The sequence below is a fragment of the Mesoplodon bidens genome (genome assembly GCF_964165515.1).
Source record: "Mesoplodon bidens genome assembly, chromosome: 12".
NCBI classification, from domain to species: domain Eukaryota; kingdom Metazoa; phylum Chordata; class Mammalia; order Artiodactyla; family Ziphiidae; genus Mesoplodon; species Mesoplodon bidens.
In genome coordinates this window covers 78,792,697-78,812,798 of record NC_138168.1, presented here as the reverse complement: position 1 = coordinate 78,812,798, position 20,102 = coordinate 78,792,697, and the positions used below count along the sequence as shown (strand labels likewise).

General features: G+C 37.4%; 1 protein-coding gene across 2 annotated transcripts in view; it reads right to left on the bottom strand.

The window, feature by feature from the left end:
- Window positions 1-20,102, bottom strand: part of PLEKHG1 (pleckstrin homology and RhoGEF domain containing G1) — a 232,287-nt gene that overhangs the window by 160,418 nt on the left and 51,767 nt on the right. For both annotated transcript variants that reach the window (XM_081251048.1, XM_081251047.1), the window contains one exon: window positions 8,235-8,293. The gene's annotated coding sequence lies outside the window, so the exon portion shown is untranslated. The remainder of the gene's footprint in view (window positions 1-8,234; window positions 8,294-20,102) is intronic.

Genomic DNA, 20,102 nt, shown 5'->3' with positions numbered 1-20,102 from the left:
CAGTTCTGGGTGGCAAAATATAGACTTTTCTAGAACAGCTGACTTCAAGATGAAAAGCAAAAATAGGTCAGAGCTTATGGAGCAAGCAACAATGTATCCCTGTGAGTTTTAGACTAGACACCTGGCATAATTAACCCAGCCCTGTGGGTGGACCAGGCTGGTGGACAGCATGAACTGCAGGTTCATGAATTTGGAAAAACCAGAGAGAAAGAGAATCTGGTTCTTCTTCTCCAATGTGGTACCACAGAGGTACGTGGCATGGCTGAGCTGCAGGGGTATCCCACATTCCAGGGCAGCAAAGAAGATGGTGGACTTGGACTTGGAGTTGTACTTGGGTATTTACAACTCGTCCTGTTTCTTAAAACTACTGGTTGTGAGACTTCGGGCAATGACTTAAATTTCTGAGAATTTCAGTCTCCTAACCTTGAAGCCCAATTCATGATGATAACTGCACGAAGCTAAAAGGATGAAATGAGAAAAAGCATATAATGTGTAGCGTGTGGCAAACATTCAGATATTCACTTTTCCCTTTTCTGAAGTCTGTGGAAATGGAAAAGAAGGGCTGAGACAGATAGGGAAGTAAATTTAGGGAGATCTAGTGACAAATTAGGTATCAGGGGTGGAGGCGGGAGGTGGGGGAGGAAGGGAGAGAGATGTCAGATGTGCACTTGAAATGATAAGCCTGCACAAAAATATCTTCATTTTCCTCAAATAGGAGTTAAAATGTAGTTTTAGGAATAAGTGGCCTTAGAGGTGACTGGGAGATCCCCAATTGAAAACACTCAGGAAAGAGTTAGAAATGAGACGGAGAGCTTAGAAACAAAAGGGAGACCAGAAGAAAAAGGATTTGGTGATCATTTGCTTAAGAGCCTGTTTGCTATAATATTCCATTTATGAGGACTTGTGACATTGCTAAACTCTGTTTTTCTTTGAATGACTATGCTTTAGAAATCAAAGGAATATATATGAAGTTACAACATTTTAAGAAATCCAATCCCACATTTTTTAAGACAAAGAATATTAAAAGAAAATACTCTACTTAATACAGGACTTAAGATCAATTGCAACTCCCGTCTTTCAATTTAAAACACAATGATTGCTTTAATACCTGACTTAACTCTAGAAAGCCTTTATCACAAATGTAATCTGCCTCCAGAACAGGCTTTCCTTATGGCATAGAAAAGTCATGATGGTGTAAGGCAATAGAGCACAGATTTTAAAATTATGCATACCTTGGAAAATGCAGCTGAAACAGCAATAGCTGGGATCTGAAATGAGACAGGAAGCAAGGGGCCAAGACAGAGGCGGAGGGGATGTCAGCTTTATTAGTCAACATGAATACAGGCCTTGCTTACCCAAAGCTATGGTGGATAATTCTGTTGTACGGACTTCCTAAGCTTGATGAATCTGGTCCAGTGCTTCTACAAGTTTCTCAAATATTACAACTAACTGTCTGTTCCAGACACTAGATTCATTATCTACAGCTGCCAAAAGCAGATCTGGCACCACTGGACTCATCTGGTTCTTCTGACATTCTAAGTGACGGCCTTTCCGTGCCTATTAGATGGCCCCTTTGCAAGCCCTGGGCAGGTCTATCCAAGGTTCATCATCAGCGGCAGATGTTAAAAACATGAGACCTTCAAAAATCCTCTGCGAGCCCATACTTCATGGGGATTGGATATTCTATCTGATTTCCAAAACACAACCATTATCTTGCACCTAGCTACATAACAAGTGAATAATTTATTAACCTCTGTGTATCTAAAGTACAGCTTTGAAATACACAAAGGAAAAACTGATAGAACTAAAAGAAAAAATTAACAATCCACTCAACACAATTAAGTTCCAAAACAGCTCCCTCAGAAAATGACAGGTCAAATAGAGCAAAAGTTAAGTAAGGATACTGATGATTTGAATAACAGTTAAGTGATTTTGATTTAATTGATAACTTTGTACCCAACAAAAAATAAGCATGATTTTCAAGACATGGGACATTCACAACTGAATAATTTATATGGGAAGTACATCTCTTTGGATCATATTTCTAGGTCCTTTGGTACTCTAAATTTCTGTTACCACTTTTTTTTTTTTTATCACATACTGCTTCACAGAAAGGTTACTTGTTAGATGTGTTTTACCTTCTCTGATGGACGTTACAACCTTTCCAAGGACAGAAGCCTTGTCTTCTTGCCTTTGCATCCATCACAATACTTAGTGCTTTACACAAAGTAAACATTCATTTATAAAATGATCATCCTGAAACAGATCACTTTTCATGATGTATCAATAACAACCTATGCTAAATAATTTTATGCTATCTCTTCCAATAAGGAGTCCCTCAGAATCTGTCAAATGTTATTAAGTTGGAGGCAGTTTAATAGCAAAAGGTTTAAGGAAACTTTCTTCCACAGTAGAATTTCAGAACACTGAATGTCACCCTTTGCTGATCCCTGATCCCTTTGCCAGCGGCTTAGCTGAATGCTTCAAGATGCTTCACAAGCTGTATGCATGGAACATACAGGTCAGTCTGAGGGGAGAGCAAAACGGGAGGGAATCCCTCACCGTCAAACTCAGGGCTGGTTCCATTACTGGTTATCCAGATGGAGCTCTTGGAGTCACTGTATAGAGTTTTATCCTCCAAATGTCCTCTCTGGCTCCTCCGACCGAGACACGTCACAATTATGGCTTCAATTCGTCTATATTTCTTCCCATAACCCATTTCTGTGTTTGTGCTGGTCACTTCCTCTTTCCATACTACATTGGCATTTACCAAGCCATCTTCCACAGAACAACACAGTAATAGGTCAAAAAACTAGCAGGTGGGGAAGGGGGCTTTGGGGAGGGAGGAGGAATTCCATTTCAATAAGTCTGAGAACCTTGCCTGTAACACTTCCTTGTTGAAGACGTACAGTTCAGGGCAGCATAGTAAAGGCTCTGCAGAAAAAGTAATCATTAACCTTGCTTAAATCCCAAACTTATTTGACCATGAAGCCCCCCTCCCTGTCCTTGTTTTTGACAGAAACCTATTACCATAATTCCACAAAACTGAGAACATACTGTCCTGAGAATCCTCTTATGCTCAGTGCCAGGAACGGAAACTAGTTCCTTATTCCAAAGGTCTTCCCTTCACGAGAAAACAAGTACCTTTTTTTTTTTTTTTTTAAACTTATGTCCTTTTTCTCTCAAAAATGGTTGGGTACTTCCCCTCATACCTTTCCAGATATAATGAAGGATCTACAATGAAGAAGTCCTCCTCCTTCACCTCTCCTCCCCACCAAACGGTGTCTAGTCTCTATACCAGCTTAAGGTATGCAAACTTCCAGAAGATATTAAAAAAATTTTTTTAAATTTTAATTGTGGTAAAATACATATAAAATTTATCATCTTAACCATTTTTAAGTGTACAGTTCCGTAGTGTTAAGTACATTCACACTGTTATGCAACCCATCTCCAGAACTCTTTAAAAGGAGATATTTTTTAATAGAGGAGAGGTGCCCATACTCAGAAAGCCAAATCTGTACGTCTTTCTGAACGTGTAATTTTGTGCTATATTTTTGTAACCACTACATTTAGTTATTATAACACTTTTAATTTTCAATTATCCTTTAAAAATTATTTTCATGCCACCTCCATGTTAAGAGATAATCAAGGGATTTTGCAATGGAAGAAAACTGATGGAAAGCATCTCAATGACTTTTTAAAGATCCCACTGCATTAAGTTCCTGTCCTCTAGCTTAGTGCCAAGAATTGCACCAGATGGGTATATTATTAGCAATGTCTAGCACAATATAATTAGTTATTTATTCACAATGTCAATCATTTATGCTGTAGCCACCGATAATTCTGTTAGCTGCCTTCCAATAAATCTATCAGCCTTAAGTAAAACACTTCCTGGAATACAGTGGCAAGGTCACTTACAGGATATGAAAAGGGCTGTGCAGTGTTGATTCCTCACTGAGCATCCTTCACTGCATTGTTTGTAAGTCTTAAGGGTAATAAGCCACAGTATTGCAACCCCACAAAGCCTTCAGCTTCAAGACTTTTGAGGTACCACAGAGCATGTGGGCCTCCTGCAATTGCTCATGAAAGGGCCGTGAGAGTCCTCAGCTAGGGATGGAAGATGCTAGAGTGATGTTTATTCCCTCCAGAGAAGAGCATGACCACATGGTAGGGTTCAGAAAATGCTAGCAAGAATTGTAAAGGATGCCCCGAGCACCCCAGTGCCTGGTGTGTACTTTGGAAAATTTAAGTGGCATCTCTCAGATACTCAGGCAGCTCTAGGCTGTGTGCTCCTAAACTCCACTTTCCTCAAAGAACCGGGGCAGGTGAAACCCTGGACAAAAGGGCACCAAGAATTAAATGTATAGGAAAGCTTATTCAGGAAAAAAAATATGTTTATATGAGTATGCGTACACACGTATCTTTTTGGTGGTATTTCAAAGATGTAGTCTTTTGCACAGGCTCAGCAGTCATGGCTCACGGGCCCAGCTGCTCCGCGGCATGTGGGATCTTCCCAGACCAGGGCACGAACCCGTGTGCCCTGCATCGGCAGGTGGATTCTCAACCACTGCACCACCAGGGAAGCACAGGTGTAGTCTTTTAAAAAAATTATTTTATTAATGTAAAGATGATTTACAATGCTGTGTTAATTTCTGCTGTACAGCAAAGTGATTCAGTTATTCATATATATAAACATGCTTTTTCACATTCTTTTCCATCATGGTTTACCTCAGGATATTGAATATAGTTCCCTGTGCTCAACAGTGGGACCTTGTTGTTTATCCATTCTATATGCAAGAGTTTTCATCAAAGATGTAGTCTTGGGCTTCCCTGCTGGCGCAGTGGTTGAGAATCTGCCTGCTAATGCAGGGGACACGGGTTCGAGCCCTGGTCTTGGAGGATCCCACATGCCGTGGAGCAACTGGGCCCATGAGCCACAACTACTGAGCCTGCGCGTCTGAAGCCTGTGCTCCGCAACAAGAGAGGCCGCAATAGTGAGAGGCCCGCACACCACGATGAAGAGTGGCCCCCGCTTGCCACAACTAGAGAAAGCCCTCACACAGAAACGAAGACCCAACACAGCAAAAATAAATAAATTAATTAATAAACTCCTACCCCCAACATCTTCTAAAAAAAGATGTAGTCTTGAAGCTGAATACCACAAACACACACACACACACACACACACACAAACACACACACATCATACCAAGAGAAAATAATGCATTCTAATTCCTTTGGGGTCAAAAACTGTGAAAAATAGGCCTATACTCCTCTGATTTTTCAAAAATTAGCTGGAGAGAGCAGCGCTTCTCCCTAGAATTCTCTTGTTTTCCTAGCTTAATTTGATCAACTGGTACCCAATGGCATCTATTGGCCTGCTACCCTGGAGAGAACAGTTCTTATCTATAGTTTGTGGGTAACAAACTGGTAGATTATTATTTTATACTGATGTACCATATACATTTTTGTGTACATGCCCAGATATTTGCTAGTCTGAGAACTAGAAGTTTTGCAGTTCACTTATATACCCCAAACAATTTCAGAACACTTCAGAAGTATAACATGATTTTGGGGGGGGTTATCAATTTAATTATATGTATTTACATGTAAAATAAACAATAGTTTTAGAAATACAGGGGTACTTTTTCCTTTTGGAGGGCTAGGAAGAGGGAGCGTGGGGTGGCCTGGACCAGCCTGAGACCAGCATGGGGTGAGGGGAGTCTAGTGGGGCACCAAGGTGGAGAAGGCCATCAGAATACCTTTTCTGTTGTTGTCTTAAGAAGTTCTAGAAGGGAATTCCCTGGCAGTCCAGTGGTTAGGACTCCGAGCTTCCACTGCAGGGGGCATGGGTTTGATCCCTGGTCGGGGCACTAAGATCCAATAAGCCACACGGCACAGCGAAAAAAAAAGTTCTAGAAAAGTAAAAAAGCTCCTTCTAACCAGCTATTTTTGTGAAAGGGTAAACTGAGTCTCGAGATGGAGGCTGACCACTGCAGGGTGACCCACCCCTCCAGGCACTGGAGATGTGGCCCTTCCAGTATTCGATCTCCACCATTGTTACCTCAAACCAGAGGCCTGGAGCCCTAGTTCTTGGGAGGGGGAAACATGACTTTTCTAAAGAAGGAAATTAGCTCATTCATTCTTTCAGCAAACATTTGAGCTTCCCTTATGTCTGGCTTTTTCTAGGGTATATAGCAACAAGCAAAACATGCAAAGACCTGGCTCTGAGGGAGTTTATGTTTGAGTGGGTACCAATTTTGAAAAAGAAGTTCATCAGACATTCAACACACTTACTTTAAATGAACAAGTGACTTTTAGAAGACATTCTTATCTGGTCACTGCAGATGAAGACTGACAAAGCTATTTTCTCCAACACTAGATCATAGCTTCAGAAACAAACAAAACCGGATCAGTCATGGTAAATGAAAATGTCATGTACTCAGTAACACAGATCAGCAACCACGGAAGATCTAAGAGCTAAAGTCTACATGCCCACAGCAGCAAGGAGCAGGGGTCGCCACTGTTCTCATGGAACACACACTTCTCAGGCAAAAATGCTTGTCCAAAATGGGACCAAAGAACCCTGAGCTAGTCCCGCTTCCCCTTCCCTTATTTTGCATATCATATTACAAAGCAAACAGAATATCAGTGGGTCTCTCAGGGGAGAAAATATTTATTTTATTCTAAGAAAACATCATGAATAACCACAGCTATCGAACCTAACAAGATGTCATTTCTTTCTTTGGAGATGAACCGTTTATCTCTCTGGTGAGCAGACAAGTCTATGAACTCATTTCCAGAGAAGGTAATCATTTCTGAAAAAGAAATGATTATTCCACTTCAAAAAAAGAAAAAAAAAGCGTTCAAATGACTGAATCTGTCACATATATAGAGTGTGCCTGACTGTGATCCAGGTAGGGGCACATGATGATTTTCTTGGGCTCTGAGGCACTTTGGTCCCTTCCTCCATAAAAAAGAATATTAAAAATTATATTTTATGACTGCATTGGTATAAAGAAAAATATAATCCAGGCTGGGTTCATTATTTTATATTCACTATTTTTCTATTTATTTTGGGGGAAAGAATTAAAATTAAAACATTTTCATGGGCCACTAAAAGTATCACGGCCCCAGGCACTGTGTGTAATGGGTAAGTCAGCTCTGGACCTCAGACTCTTGATTTTTAAGCTACTCAGCATTCTAGTCATACATTAGACAAACGAACTTCTAGGACTTTCTTGTCAGTAATGAAGATCTGCGGTAAGAAAACCACTATTTTACCAGTTAACAAAATACCGATGAACTCTGAACTCCAACACAAGCAAAGACATCTTTACTCCATTAAAATACCATTTGTCTTTGTAATAACTTTGAGTACCTCAACAAGAATAATGCAGTGTATCAAATATTCATAATTCCAATAAAGCATGATTATTTTGCTAGTTAAAGGCAGACTCTAACCCCTTGTTGCACTTATGCTTTAATGTTATTTTTATTTTACTGTTTGGTTAAAAAAAAAAGACCTGGTGTAGAATTGAAAGTATAAATGAGTAAAAGGATAATGCTGTGCTTACCAGGACTGAGTTTCTTCACATATTCCTTCCATTCTAGTAAGCATTTGATATGGAATTGAGTAATAATGTCAGTTTAACATTTCAAGTCTTGCCAAATAGCTTATGATGTGGTCAGAGTATGATAAATTAAAGGACTTAGGAAAGGAGAAACAGAATAATATAACTGCCTAGACCTTAAAAAAGGGGTATATCTCCCTCCTTCCTTTCCCTCTTATTGTTCATTGTGGTTTTTCAAGTACTACCACCACAAAATTGCATTGAGGTTTTATATCTTAAAGAAAAAAGAGGAACTTGAAAAGAACAGGAAGAACTTTTCTCACCAATGAAAAGCATTTAAAATATTACCCAAGAGACTGACTCATTAACAGTAGAGGGCCAACAGGAAGAAGAAATGATTCCATTTTGGGTCACACTATGGTCTACTCTTCCTGACTCCATTTTATTCCTCATGTATTCCTTTGAAATATGAATTTTCTTTTGTATTTCACCCTCTGGTTATAATATTTGTTATTCTGTCTTACAAAGTAGTTAAAAAACAATATAAATTTGGCTCTTAGAGGATACTTACACAAAAACACCTAACAAACCTAAATTATGAATTTATTAATCTTTTAGCATGTTTCATACTCAAGTGGTAAAAAAATGAAAACAGCTCACTTTTATGGTTGAAGCCTTTCCAGTGTCTTCACCCACCAACTGCTAACATCCGTCTCCACCTGTAGCAGAAACACAAAATATAAATTGCTTTTTACTTTTCCAGAATGATTTCAGTGGAACATGGATGAGAAATCTGGGCCAATTTTAAGGGGCAAAAGGAAGACTGGATGCAAAAAGACCATAATTTTCCTAGGAAAAAGTCACCTATGCTACTGGTCTATAATGGACCTATAGCAATAATCATAACAATTTAATTTAAAAAACAACTTACAGGGTGTGGTGTTACAAAGTTACTGTCCAATCTTGATTTTCCCTTTCCCTTGAAATACTCAGAAAATCTAAAAAAGACTTGAACTTTCAATAGCGCTAAAAATTAAGTTCAATGACTTGCCAGGAGCCAAGAAGAATTTCCTCTACCAGGAAGAGAGATGAAACTCCAAGGAGCAGAAGGAGAATGGATGATTTCACTCACTCTCAGCCCTCGTATCCTTATCTCGGAAACGCAAGTCTTCCACAGGATGTGAACCGCCTTCTAAGGCCATGGTCACTCTATCCCTGAGCTCCTCTCTATGGCTGTAGCCAATAATTCCTCTCAGTTTCCCTCTTTGCAAAGCACTTGGGGTGGGAAGGTAGAAGTTAATGGGAGTGATGCTTAGATGTGGTGAAATCTGGGGTTGCTTTTTTTCTGGTCACTATTTTTGAAAAGAAAGAACCACAGACATTATATAGGAAAAACAAATGTGCCTAGAAATGTATCAGATAGGTATCTTCATGAACAAAAGTTACTTGAAAATATTTCCAGTTGACTGAGGGATAAATCCAAATAAAAAGAGTGAAAAAGTAGTCACGTAGTAGCATGGCTGCTAAGTGTTAAAAGCAGTAAATAGGGAATAAAGTATGCTAATTATTCTAAAACCAGTCCAAATAGAGTGCAAACTTCCAAATTTTGGGGGAAAATGTCTAATAAAAACATTACTATAATAGTTAAGCTCATCTAAGTCTGAAATCCTGGATCATGTTATGAAAAACGGGGAAATGAGTGGGGATAGGTGGTAAAAGCAAGTTAATTTCATTTTGGGTGGGGAGTAAGAAATGCAGTTTTACTTGTGACACTAGTAACTGTTTTTGTTTTTTTTTTAAACTGGAGAGAACAAAGCAATAAACTGCATATTTAAACTTAAGTTCAAAAACAGCAATAAAGGTAATATAGGAAAGGCAGAAAAAAATAAAAGCAGGAATTTTTGATTTTGATATTTAAAAAACAGTCACTGGTTCATTATAGAATGAAATGTCTCATAGACAGATTTCGGGCAAATCTAGTCTTAAAATCCAACACGAAACTCGAATTACTAGAAGAACATATCACAGATATGGAAGAGATGATAAACTTGAGAATGCCATATAAAAAGATCCTTGTGAATAAATTTGAACATCAATGGAAACAGTTTTCTAAGGTGGTATTTAATTATTAAAACTGAACCAGAAATATAAAAACTGAAAGGCTAAGAAATATGGTTCACTTCAAGGATTAGACAACTCCCAAACTGTATAAAAAGCTTTCAGGATATAAAACAAATGAGACTCTTCAGTTTGTTTGGTGAAGCTTATCAGATAACCTAACCTGATAAGACACAGAGAAGGAAAAAAGTAAGAGGCTTATTTGACTTAGATAAACAAGATGGAAGAACATCAAATGAAGTGCTCAGAACTCTTGATTTCTAGTAAATTAAAATAATGACACAACAATATAAACTGGGCTTATTCTATAAATAGTATATAAATAAATCTCTTACGCTATATCAATAGGTCAGATCAACACGTATTCATATTTCCAAAGATGACAAAATAGCATGTGATAAACTCAGCACTTACACCTGATAACCTCTCAGTAATCTAGAAATAGAAAGATCACCTACTATGATTTTTAAAAAGATCTAAAACCAACAGACAACATTTTTGCTAAAAAGTCAGGAATAAAATAAAAAGATGTTCACAAAGTATTAGTGAAAGGAAATGAACAGACCAAATACCACCATCAGCAGGTGCAAGGCTGAATACCTAAAACTCAAGAGAAATATCTAAAAATAACCCTGTTGGAAATAGTAAGGGTGGTATCAGATGATTTGAAATACGTAAAAAGCAATGCTTTTTGTCCAGTGGTAGCAAAGGCCAGTCACAAACAAATGAAAAAAAAGACAGTCTGAAAACAGGTCATATTCAGAAAAATTATGCTTAAAGAACCTATATAGAAAATGTTTAAGGAAATCTTTAGGACAATGGTTTCCTCATGAGAAATGTTGAGAAGTATAAATGTACTTTTTTAGAAACGGAAAAATAAAAAGCATCATCTAGCCAGGAAACTCAATATGAGGTAAACTAATGAATTTATATTTTTGGTCTGTAGAAGGTGAAGTACCATTATAGGAATATGAGAACAGTAAGAGGCTTTTATAATCAGAGAGGCTTATTTATAGGTGAATACTTGAGGATCTCAGAGGCTGTTCTATAAATTCACAATAGAATTTTTAGAAAAAAACACATTAAGAATATTTGATTATCCGGCCTTAAGTGCAAAATGCACTGATAGATTATACTCACAGCATTAAATACAAATAGAATTTGATATAAAAATACCCCCAAACACTTCACTACACTTCTGAAGGTTGGGGAAATGTTATAAATAGCCATCAATGTTATATTTCTGGAAAGAAAATGTTAATTACACTTCACTGAACCATGATAAAACAGGTCACATTTTATTGCTTTTGGCCAAAGAACAATGTGAAACTTATAGTCAGGAGTACATGCAAGGTGGTGTTTAAAATAAGTTCTATAGGCAAACCACAACTAATGTGAGTTTGAGAATAAAAATAAATAAAATGTCAGGGTTGGTTTTATAAAAAGGAGACACAAGCCCAATATGTCACCATGTCTTTTTAGCTACAGTGTCTAAAATAAGCTTACCTCTCATTTTAGACAACAGAGTGAGGAGAGAAACTAAAAGCCAAGTGTTTCTGACAATAACTATGGGATCAATGTCACAAAAGGGTTCACATTTACTCTTTATATCAGGACAAAATTAAAGGCCTGTTAGCTTTGGAGGATGATGATACTGAGTGACTAGGTAAAAACAGGTTTAATGGGCTGAGTTTGGCAGGGTTTAAACAAGGAACAATTTAAAGTCATGTTCGATAAAAACACTTCTACTTATGATAATGACTGTGCAAATACCCAAGGCATAGACACTTTCCCTAAAAATGTCAACTATTTGAAATACAGGAGCCCCAAAGACTTGCCCATAAGCATGAAATCTGTTATCTTTATTTCTTGAGTAAAACACATAAAACTTCATAGAAGAAACAAGTGAAGGTGAAAACTCACAAAAAGGGCTACCAGAAATCACAGAATTTTAGACCAGCGTAGACTATAATGTACTCAATAGAAATAAGACCAAAAAAGGGCAACTTTCCCAATGTTCATGCCCTAAGTATCTAGAAAGTGTTCCTTAAATAAGTAACACAGATGGTCAAGTAGACAAAAACAAAGCGAGTATTTTTGAGGGGATACACAGTTTGATCATGTAAATCCAAAAGGAATCTCTGTATTCAGACCGGAGTCCAGCGCCTGCCCCACACCTGCCATCCTGGGGGGCCACTCCACGTCTATCCATTCTGATTTAAGAATGCCAGGTAACTCGGGACTCTAGGTCCACTTCGACGTAAAGACCACTTTCTCTCTTCCACTTGCCCTTCTTTGAGCTGCCTCATTTCCTTCATAGACCATAAGCAAGCAACAGTAGCTAGTGAAATACAAACCTTAATTTGGCTGCTGAAAGGGGGCAGAATAATATCCTCTATAATTTTGGAAGCCCAACATCCATCTACCCTCCTTCTGACAACCATACCAGCGTTTCCCTCTCCTTTGTCCTACTATCTGCCCAGGTGCTCTGAATGAAATCAATTAGGCTAAACAATTCATCATATTTCATCTCCCTGATTACTGTGATTGGTGCATGGATAGGTGCGTGACCCAAGCCACACCAATCAGGATCAATGAGACCTAAATGGGGTATTTTATTAAAATTACTAAGGAAGCAGAACTTTTCCTGCTTCTATGAGACACGAACAAGACAGGATTTAGAGGCCAGAGTTGCTGTAGCTATTCTGCAAACATGTGGGGCATGAAAATGAGCCTACATGGAGGAATCGCATTCTGATCAATTCTGTGTGCTTTTGAACTATAAAACAGATCTATACATGCTCCAAGGTGACTTACTTTCTTCCACTCAATATAACGTTTGTGAGGGACTTCCCTGGTGATGCAGTGGTTAAGACTCTGCACTCCAAATGCAGGGCACTCAGGTTCCATCCCTGGTCAGGGAAGTAGATCCCACATGCATGCCGCAACTAAGAGTTTGCATGCCACAACTAAGGAGCCCGCCTGCTGCAACTAAGACCTGTTGCAACCAAATAAATAAATAAATATTAAGTTAGTGAGATTCCTCCATGTCATTTTGCAGTGTAATTATTTGTGCAGATGGAGAGTATTTCTTTGAATTTCACTGGATACTTCGTGGTATATTTATACGCTCTACTGTTAGATCTTTAGATTGTTTCCATTTTTCTTTCCTATACAAGCAATGTTGTACATGACTCCTGTATTCACACTTCTACATTGTATTTACTTAAACTGGAACTGCTGGGTTGTTCATCATACACATGTTGAACTTTACTGGGTAATGCCAATTTTTTTTCAAGAGCAATTGTACCAATTTACACTCCACCCAGAGTACACACATACCTCATTTTATTGTGCTTTACTTTATTGCACCTTGAACATATTGCATTTTTATTTATTTATTTATTTTTACAAATTGAAAGTTTGTGGTAACCCTGTGTTGTCAGATGATGGTTAGCATTTTTTAGCAATAAAATATTTTTAAATTAAGGTATATAGTTTTTTTAGGCATAATGCTATTAAGCACTCAATAGACTACAGTATATAGTATAAACATAACTTTTATATGCACTGGGAAACCAGACAATTTGTGTGACTCGATTTATTGTGACATTAACATTATTGCAATGGTCTGAAACTGAACCTGCAATATCTCTGCTGTATGCCTATATATGAGAGTTCTTTTCACTCCATATTATGGCCAACACCTAATACCATAAACTTTTCATTATAGCTATTCTGGTGGGTGAGAAATGGTATTACTGTGGTTTAAATTTGCATTTACCTAATTACTAATGATGTTGAGCATAACTTCATTTGTGTGTTGGCTATTCACATTTCCTTCCTGTGAAAAACTTGCTCATACACTTTGCCCATTTTTCTATTGAATTATTTTTTTCTTATGAATTTGTTGGAGTTATTTATATATTCCCCAAAATGTAAACTCATCTGTCTGTTATGGGTTATGGTTTATCTTCAGTCTCTTGACAAAGAGAAGTTCTTAAGTATGATGCAGTTATATATGTCTCTTTATGGTATAATGATTTTTCTGTCTTGTTTAATAAATTCTTTCCCTACCCCAAGGACATGAAGATATTCTTCTATGTTTCTTTTAAAAGTTTTATAATTGTGTATTTTGTGTTTAAGTCCTTGATCCATTTGAAATTAATTACTATGTATGCTGCAAGGCAGGTGCCATTTTCATTTTTTCCATAAGGATAAGTTATTACCCCAGTATCATTTATTTATTCTTTCCACTGATTTGCATTTCAGCTGTGTCACATAACAGGTTTCTATATAAATGTGGGCCTGGCTCAGAAATACTGTTTTACTGGTCTAATCACTTATTCTTATTGCCAAAATTACAGTGTCTAAATCATTTTGGCTTTATAACAATATAAATATCTCTAAATCCTTCTGTTTCTTCTTAAGGATTCTTTTGGCTATTTCGGGATCTTTGTTCTGTATAAGTTTGAGAATCAACCTAAGTTCCACCAAAAACATGTTGAATTTTGACTGGGATTGTACTGGATCTATATTTGGGAGAACTGACATCTTTATAATAATGTGATAATCTATGAATATCTTATGTCCCTCTAATTATTTCAATCTTTTAGAAGTATTTTTCAATAAAGTTAAAGTTATTCCAGTGTCTACATAAAGATCTTTCATCAAATATGTTTCTAGGAACTTAATTTTTGTTATTATTGGAGAATATATCTTTTAAGAATATATACTGCTTTTTCTAGAAAGGCTATTAACTTGAATAAAATGTATTTGGAAATATACAGAAAAGTTGCAAAAGTTAGAACTGTAGTTCTTAGCTTTTTCTTGTCAAAAGCTTATTAGTCGTTTCAGAGAACCAAGTTTTGATTCTGGGATGCCATATGTACTTATAATTGTTCAGACATAAGCAAAAAAAACCCCATCAGCTACAGAATTCACAATAGAAACTGGCTGACCAAAGTGGGAGCAGAGGGGGGAAATTTAAATCATCAAATATTTTAGAATAAGAGTGTTAAACAATCACAAAAATTTTTCATTCAAGCAGGCAATTATTTATATGCCTCAGACTCAATTTTTATTTTGTCATTCAACAAGTATTTAGGATCTATTATGCACAGACATACATTTCTATTCCCATAGAGACCTCCAAAGACGAACACTTTACAGCTTTCCTTGCAAACTCAATTCAGTTTCTATTTCTAATTTGATATCTCTAATTGGCCTTTGTTTGATCTAATTGGCATGTTTCTAAAGAGATCCAGTGGGTCTCAACCGCTTAAAAAAAAACTCAGAGAAACGGGAAATCTCTCCCAGCAGCCTCAGAAGCAGCGGATTAAAGCTCCACAATCAACTTGATGTACCCTGCATCTGTGGAATACATGAATAGACAACAAATCATCCCAAATTGAGGAGCCAGGAGTCAGTGCTGGGCCTCTGAGGTGGGAGAGCCAACTTCAGGACACTGGTCCACAAGAGACCTCCCAGCTCCACATAATATCAAACGGCGAAAATCTTCCAGAGATCTCCATCTCAACACCAACACCCAGCTTCACTCAACGACCAGCAAGCTACAGTGCTGGACACCCTATGCCAAACAACTAGCAAGACAGGAACACAACGCCACCCATTAGCAGAGAGGCTGCCTAAAATCATAAAAAGTCCACAGACACCCCAAAACACACCACCAGATGTGGACCTGCCCACCAGAAAGACAAGATCCAGCCTCATCCACCAGAACACAGGCACTAGTCCCCTCCACCAGGAAGCCTACACAACCCACTAAACCAACCTTAGCCACTGGGGACAGACACCAAAAACAACGGGAACTACAAATCTGCAGCCTGCAAAAAGGAGACCCCAAACACAGTAACATAAGCAAAATGAGAAGACAGAAAAACACACAGCAGGAGAAGGAGCAAGATAAAAACCCACCAGACCTAACAAATGAAGAGGTGATAGGCAGTCTATCTGAAAAAGAATTCAGAATAATGATAGTAAAGATGATCCAAGATTCTATTTCCAAGATCCAAAATCTTGGAAATAGAATAGACAAAATGCAAGAAACAGTTAACAAGGACCTAGAAGAACTAAAGATGAATCAAGCATCAATTAAAAACACAATAAATGAAATGAAAAATACTCTAGATGGGATCAATAGCAGAATAACTGAGGCAGAAGAACGGATAAGTGAGGTGGAGAATAAAACAGTGGAAATAACTGATGCAGAGCAAAATAAAGAAAAAAGAGTGAAAAGAACAGAGGACAGTCTCAGAGACCTCTGGGACAACATTAAACGCACCAACATTCGAATTATAGGGGTTCCAGAAGAAGAAGAGAAAAAGAAAGGGACTGAGAAAATATTTGAAGAGATTATAATTGAAAACTTCCCTAATATGGGAAAGGAAATAGTTAATCAAGTCCAGGAGGCACAGAGAGTCCCATACAGAATAAATCCAAGGAGAAATACGCCAAGACACATATTAATCAAACTGTCAAAAATTAAACACAAAGAAATCATATTAAAAGCAGCAAGGCAAAAACAGCAAATAACACACAAGGGAATCCCCATCAGGATAACAGCTGATCTCTCAGCAGAAACTCTACAAGCCAGAAGGGAGTGGCAGGACATAATTAAAGTGATGAAGGAGAAAAACCTGCAACCAAGATTACTCTACCCAGCAAGGATCTCATTCAGATTTGATGGAGAAATTAAAACGTTTACAGACAAGCAAAAGCTGAGAGAGTTCAGCACCACCAAACCAGCTTTACAACAAATGCTAAAGGAACTTCTCTAGGCAAGAAACACAACAGAAGGAAAAGACCTACAATAACAAACCCAAAACAATTAAGAAAATGGGAATAGGAGCATACATATGGATAATTACGTTAAATGTAAATGGACTAAATGCTCCCACCAAAAGACACAGACTGGCTGAATGGATACAAAAACAAGACCCATATATATGCTGTCTACAAGAGACCCACTTCAGACCTAGAGACACATACAGACTGAAAGTAAGGGGATGGAAAAAGATATTCCATGCAAATGGAAACCAAAAGAAAGGTGGAGTAGCAATTCTCCTACCAGACAAAATAGACTGTAAAATAAAGACTACTAGAAGAGACAAAGAAGGACACTACATAATGATCAAGGGATCGATCCAAGAAGAAGATATAACAATTGTAAATATTTATGCACCCAACATAGGAGCACCTCAATACATAAGGCAAATACTAACAGCCATCAAAGGGGAAATCGACAGTAACACACTCATAGTAGGGGACTTTAACACCCCACTTTCACCAATGGACAGATCATCCAAAATGAAAATAAAAAAGGAAACACAAGCTTTAAATGATACATTAAACAAGATGGACTTAATTGATATTTATAGGACATTCCATCCAAAAACAACAAAATACACATTTTTCTCAAGTGCTCATGGAACATTCTCCAGGATAGATCATATCTTGGGTCACAAATCAAGCCTTGGTAAATTTAAGAAAATTGAAATTGTATCAAGTATCTTTTCTGACCACAATGCTATGAGACTAGATATCAATTACAGGAAAAGAGCTGTAAAAAATACAAACACATGGAGGCTAAGCAATACACTACTTAATAACAAAGTGATCACTGAAGAAATCAAAAAGGAAAATTAAAAATACCTAGAAACAAATGACAATGGAGACACGATGACCCAAAACCTATGGGATGCAGCAAAAGCAGTTCTAAGAGGGAAGTTTATAGCAATACTATCCTACCTTAAGAAACAGGAAACATCTCGAATAAAAAACCTAACCTTGCACCTAAAGCAATTAGAGAAAGAAGAACAAAAACATCCCAAAGTTAGCAGAAGGAAAGAAATCATAAAGATCAGATCAGAAATAAATGAAAAAGAAATGAAGGAAACGATAGCAAAGATCAATAAAACTAAAAGCTGGTTCTTTGAGAAGATAAACAAAATTGATAAACCATTAGCCAGACTCATCAAGAAAAAAAGGGAGAAGACTCAAATCAATAGAATTAGAAATGAAAAAGGAGAAGTAACAACTGACACTGCAGAAATACAAAAGATCTTGAGAGATTACTACAAGCAACTCTATGCCAATAAAATGGACAACCTGAAAGAAATGGACAAATTCTTAGAAATTCACAACCTGCCAAGACTGAATCAGGAAGAAATAGAAAATATGAACAGACCAATCACAAGCACTGAAATTGAAACTGTGTTAAAAAATCTTCCAACAAACAAAAGCCCAGGACCAGATGGCTTCACAGGCGAATTCTATCAAGCATTTAGAGAAGAGCTAACACCTATCCTTCTCAAACTCTTCCAAAATATAGCAGAGGGAGGAACACTCCCAAACTCATTCTACGAGGCCACCATCACCTTGATACCAAAACCAGACAAGGATACCACGAAAAAAGAAAACTACAGGCCAATATCACTGATGAACATAGATGCAAAAATCCTCAACAAAATACTAGCAAACAGAATCCAACAGCACATTAAAAGGATCATACACCATGATCAAGTGGGGTTTATTCCAAGAATGCAAGGATTCTTCAGTATACACAAATCAATCAACGTGATACACCATATTAACAAATTCAAGGAGAAAAACCATATGATCATCTCAATAGATGCAGAGAAAGCTTTTGACAAAATTCAACACCCATTTATGATAAAAACCCTGCAGAAAGTAGGCATAGAGGGAACTTTTCTCAACATAATAAAGGCCATATATGACAAACCCACAGCCAGCATCGTCCTCAATGGTGAAAAACTGAAACCATTTCCACTAAGATCAGGAACAAGACAAGGTTGCCCACTCTCACCACTCTTATTCAACATAGTTTTGGAAGTTTTAGCCACAGCAATCAGAGAAGAAAAGGAAATAAAAGGTATCCAAATCAGAAAAGAAGAAGTAAAGCTGTCACTGTTTGCAGATGACATGATACTATACATAGAGAATCCTAAAGATGCTACCAGAAAACTACTAGAGCTAATCAATGAATTTGGTAAAGTAGCAGGATACAAAATTAATGCAAAGAAATCTCTGGCATTCCTATATACTAATGATGAAAAATCTGAAAGTGAAATCAAGGAAACACTCCCATTTACCATTGCAACAAAAAGAATAAAATACCTAGGAATAAACCTACCTAAGGAGACAAAAGACCTGTATGCAGAAAATTATAAGACACTGATGAAAGAAATTAAAGATGATACAAATAGATGGGGAGATGTACCATGTTCTTGGATTGGAAGAATCAACATTGTGAAAATGACTCTACTACCCAAAGCAATCTACAGATTCAATGCAATCCCTATCAAACTACCACGGGCATTTTTCACAGAACTAGAACAAAAAATTTCACAATTTGTATGGAAACACAAAAGACCCCGAATAGCCAAAGCAATCTTGAGAACGAAAAATGGAGCTGGAGGAATCAGGCTCCCTGACTTCAGACTATACTACAAAGCTACAGTAATTAAGACAGTGTGGTACTGGCACAAAAACAGAAAGATAGATCAATGGAACAGGATAGAAAGCCCAGAGATAAACCCACGCACATATGGTCACCTTATCTTTGATAAAGGAGGCAGGAATGTACAGTGGAGAAAGGACAGTCTCTTCAATAAGTGGTACTGGGAAAACTGGACAGGGACATGTAAAAGTATGAGATTAGATCACTCCCTAACACCATACACAAAAATAAGCTCAAAATGGATTAAAGACCTAAATGTAAGGCCAGACACTATCAAACTCTTAGAGGAAAACATAGGCAGAACACTCTATGACATAAATCACAGCAAGATCCTTTTGGACCCACCTCCTAGAGAAATGGAAATAAAGACAAAAATAAACACATGGGACCTAATGAAACTTCAAAGCTTTTGCACAGCAAAGGAAACCATAAACAAGACCAAAAGACAACCCTCAGAATGGGAGAAAATATTTGCAAATGAAGCAACTGACAAAGGATTAATCTCCAAAATTTATAAGCAGCGCATGCAGCTCAATAACAAAAAAACAAACAACCCAATCCACAAATGGGCAGAAGACCTAAATAGACATTTCTCCACAGAAGATATACAGACTGCCAACAAACACATGAAAGGATGCTCAACATCTTTACTCATTAGAGAAATGCAAATCAAAACTACAATGAGATATCATCTCACACCAGTCAGAATGGCCATCATCAAAAAATCTAGAAACAATAAATGCTGGAGAGGGTGTGGAAAAAAGGGAACACTCTTGCACTGCTGGTGGGAATGTGAATTGGTACAGCCACTATGGAGAATGGTATGGAGGTTCCTTAAAAAACTACAAATAGAACTACCATATGACCCAGCAATCCCACTACTGGGCATATACCCTGAGAAAACCATA